This window comes from Furipterus horrens, unplaced genomic scaffold (assembly GCF_987537825.1).
Source record: "Furipterus horrens unplaced genomic scaffold, mFurHor1.1.pri manual_scaffold_9, whole genome shotgun sequence".
NCBI lineage: Eukaryota > Metazoa > Chordata > Mammalia > Chiroptera > Furipteridae > Furipterus > Furipterus horrens.
In genome coordinates, this window is record NW_028327179.1 from 49,603,735 (window position 1) to 49,608,543 (window position 4,809).

General features: G+C 36.5%; 1 pseudogene; it reads right to left on the reverse strand.

Annotated features, from left to right (window-relative positions):
• LOC150001717 (elongation factor 1-alpha 1 pseudogene) lies at positions 1 to 1,998 on the reverse strand (annotated as a pseudogene).
• Positions 1,999 to 4,809: the final 2,811 nt, after the last annotated feature.

Below are 4,809 nucleotides of genomic sequence, written 5' to 3' on the forward strand. Positions count from 1 at the left end.
TCATTGAGCCTTTTGAGCTTTCTCACCAGACTTAGTGACTTTGTCAGCTCCAGCTGCCTTCTTGTCCACTGCCTTGATGACACCTACAGCAACTGTCTCATGTCACGAACAGCAAAGCGGTGCAGAGGAGGATAGTCAGAGAAGCTCTCAACACACATGGGCTTGCCGGAAACCATATCAATGATGGCAGCATCACCAGATTTCAAAAGCTTTGGGCCATCTTTTAGCTTTTTCCCAGAATGACAATCAATCTTCCCCTTCACGTCAGCAAATTTGCAAGCCATATGGGTTGTGTGACAATCCAGAACAGGAGCATGTCCAGCACTGATTTGGCCTGGATGGTTCAGGATAATCACCTGAGCTGTGAAGCCAGCTGCTTCCATTGGTGGGTCATTTTTGCTGTCACCAGCCACATTGCCACGACAGACATCTTTGACAGACATGTTCTTGACATTGAAGCCCACGTTGTCCCCAGGAAGAGCTTCATTCAAAGTTTCATGGTGCATTGCAACAGACTTTACTTCAGTTGCAATGTTGACTGGAGCAAAGGTGACCACCATGCTGGGTTTGAGAACACCAGTCTTCACTCGACCCACAGGGACAGGACCAATACCATCAATTTTATAGACATCCTGGAGGGGCAGACGAAGAGACTTGTCAGTTGGACAAGTGGGTGGCAGGATGCAATTCAGAGCTTCAAGCAGTGTGGTTCCACTGGCATTGCCATCTTTATGGGTGACTTTCCATCCCTTGAACCAAGGCATGTTAGCACTTGGCTCCAGCATGTTGTCGCCATTCCAACCAGAAATTGGCACGAATGCTACTGTGTCAGAGTTGTAGCCAATTTTCTTAATGTAAGTGCCAACTTCTTTAACAATTATTGATAGGTTACCTCTTGCACTTCCCCAATTGGGGACCAAGCCTGCAACCCAGGCATGTGCCCTGACCAGAAATTAAACCTGCAACATTTTGGTTTGTAGACAGATGCTCAATCCACCGAGCCACACCAGCCAGGGCCAGGATTCATTTTTGTGTAGTAATATGTTCAGGGATCTAGATTTTTAAAAAAATCTAATAATGATTGCCTTAATACCATTTATTAGCTGGCCATTCTTTCTCCATTATGACAAATAAGGTTGATTGGAAACTATTTGTGTAAGTAGGGTGGCCTGGCCGTTTCATTATAAAATATCTCAAATTTCAATATTTATGGATATTTTTTTCAAGAGAGGAATCTTTAGTGTCCTGTCTGGATGATATAAGCCTGATTCCAGTATTCTGGGAGTTGAAAGGTCAAATAGTGCTGTGGTGAGAAAGAGGCGTCTCACCCCTCAGAGGGCAGTCAGTCTTTTGCTCAGTACCCTTTAAAACAGATGCTAGACTCATCCCAGTCATATGCTGCCTGAAGTATCTGGGCCTTTTTCAACCTCTCTGATTCAAATTATCCAGAAAATAAACCTCCTGTCTCTTATGCGAAGGATATTTTCCTGTTGGGAGCAGGATGAAAGAAGTCTCATTGTTCTTTATTCAGAATTTTAACCAATATCTTTATTTTCATCCTCTTGTCTATTCCCTGCTGCCAGAAGCACTTTTCTCTGCATTTCCTCAATCTTTTCTGTGTTCTGTGATGCAAACCTCTTCTCTGTAGACAGTTGGGTTTAAGCTTTTTACAATAGGTTTAGTTATAACTTGTCCATTTACTTTTCATTTTCCAAAATGTAGTTACCTTTTATCTGTTTGTCTCCAACCTCTATTTTCTTTGTCCTGGCTTTATACCATTTAAAAATTTCTAATCATTATTTTATTTGGGTATTGGTCTTTAGTCTAGTTCCTCTTTTTTCTCCATTAACTTTTTTCTATTTGATTGTATGTTATATTTAGAAATACTATTTCTTTTTTACTGATCTTATAACTAGCAACCTCATCAAACTCTACTCATTTTCATGCTTTTTAGAGTTCCTTGAGCTTACTGTCCAGTAATCTTATCAACAGCTTCATCTCTTCCAAATCTTATACTTTTAATTTGTTCTTGTTTTATTGCATTGTCTATAGCTCCAATATTACTTAAGCATTAATCTAGCCTTGCATCTCATACAGGAAGCTTCCCTGCCTTCAGTCTTCCCTTACTCCTACTTCCAGATAGAGCAGATTATTCTCCTCTTGAGTGTGCATGAAACCAGCATACACTTCTACTGCAGCATCTTTTTCATTGTATTGTATTTGTTGGTATTTCTGAGTTCCCAACTAGGCCACAAATTGAGGAAGAAAACCATGTTTCATTCATCGTATTATTCCAAATAATGTATCTTAGTATGCTGGTAGATATTTAAAAGATGCTTATCAAAAGAATGTTTATTGATAAATGAAACATTTCCAAAGTTATAAGTTTACTTATGTGATTACTGAATATCTCCCTTTACCACTAAACTGTGAACTTCCTTAGGGAACACTGTATCTCCATTTGTTTTCTATCGCATTCCTGCTGTCCCTTCTAGTGTTTGGTACATAGTATTCCTTATCCAATATTTGAAGAAGGAATGCATGAACAAATGGACTGAAGTGAGCCATAGTAGAAAAAGTTCTCTGAAGTAAAAGTTACTTATGTCACATTTAAATGTTTAAAAAGGTACTGTCCTCCAAGGGGTGTATTCTTCCTTCAACAGATTATTAATTCATTCTTGTAGGTGTGTTTAGGTTCAGCACCAGTGGTGTCAAAAGTATTGTGACAATTTAGCATTGCTGGAACCTCTATATAAATTTTTTCCCTGGATTTAAAAAATACTGGAATAATTTATAACCATTTGGAAAAAAATTAGGATTGTACCTCACTACATACAACAAAGTAAATTCCAGGATAAATTGTTTTAGGTAGACTAAAGCAAAATATGGAGTAATATTTATATAATATGAGATACAGCTTCTTTTTAAGCATAATAGAAGTAAAAATACCCATAGAAATAAATGCAAATAAATGCACTGGATATCTAGATACCATATACCAACTAATAACCATATTTATAAAACAAATTTAACTTATAATGCATCTTATCTTAAGCAAATTATGCACATCTTTTAATGGAAATTAATTAGAAAAAATATTTAGTTTAAAAGTGACAATTGCCATGAATGGGAAGTTACTAAAGACTAAATACAGAAAGACAATACAAATTGCTATAAAAAAATCAACTGGTAAACATTAAAATGAATGGGTACATGTTTTAACTAATTTCCTATCATTTTTTAAAAATCTTGAGACATAAGGAAGAGAGTGATAGTGACAACCTCAGTTGGGAGAATTTTCCAAGTAATATACATATGTTCTTTCTTAGGTAAAAGGTAAAATACATGTGGTATTGAATACATTTAAGATTAGATATTGAGTATACTTTACATTAAAATATATAGCGAATAAAAAATAACTGCATTAAAACCACAAAACTTCTGCTACTACTAAACTTTGTCTACCTTAGCAAGTTAAGTCTGCTGAACCAACAATACCTGAAGTCCTACTTTGACTGTTTTTTCAAATTAAATAAGCCAATTAGACATATGTCCCCACTTCCACACTTCCACTATTACAACTTAGAGCAGGTGGACGGTGGGGAGTTCACTTCTGTTCTGATGGTAGGAGGACAGGTGGATGGGAGCACTGTAAAATATCTTGGCCCTAGTCAGCAGCAGGAAGATCAATGCCACACACAAGTTACTTGGGAAGATAAGGCTTTGGGAAAAATTCAACCCCTGTACCAATGAGAAAAGGAACCCAAAATGCCATGAACCAACAACAGGCAATTTGTGAACGAATAAAGGAGATGCAACAAATGAGATACAATAGTTAGAAATATTTATGGGCCAAATGTTGCACCAAATTATAAAATACATCATATGTTTGATTAGGTAAAAAACAATGCCCTTATACCTCCAAGGCAGTTATTCACGATGGATTCTAATCAGGCTCAAAATAAAGTTTAACTAAATTTCTCAGAGAGATCATCCTTTATTGTTTCTCCATTCAGTGAGAAACACTATTGCCATTTGTTGCTCTATTACCTAGATTAAAAAAAAAATACTTTGGAAAATTAACAAATTCAACAGTATCAATACACTTTTTATTTTGTAGATGCTAAAAAAGCAAAACAAAAAACAGGGAAAATGTCTCAGTCACTATTTTTATCTTCAACACTTATCAGAGTGTCTTGCACATAGCAAGCACTCAAGAGATATCTGCTGAATGAGTGCATGACTGCTTATTATAAGCCAGGCACTGTGTTAGCAGCTAACAAAATCCTTAGGGGTTAAATAAGGTTTTCAGAACTCTATATTGGCTTTTCTTAGCATAATTAGAGTCATTAATAGAAAAGCTAAATAAGGGAAAAATGGCTAAATTAGAAGTTATAATTATTATTCTCAATGATAAAACAAAACACCAGTAAATATATTTTGACATTGTTCTTTGTAAACTGGACCAGGCTTACAAATCCTATACAAAATTTATTATAATTAAGAGTGAATAAAGACAAATGAGCTTCAAATGGCTTTTGGACATTTATTAAAAAAATATATTTTATTGATTATCCTGTTACAGTTGTCCCAATATTTTGCCCCTTTGCTCCCCTCTGCCTAGTACCCCTCTTCCCCAGAGCAGTTCCACCTCCCTTAGTTCATGTCCATCGGTTGTGCCTGTATGCTCTTTGGCTTCACTCTTTCCTATATTATTCTTAACTTCCCCCTATTTTGTACCAACGAATTATGCTTCTTAAGCCCTGCACCATTTCCCCCATTCTCCTCCTTCCCTCTCCCAGCTGATAA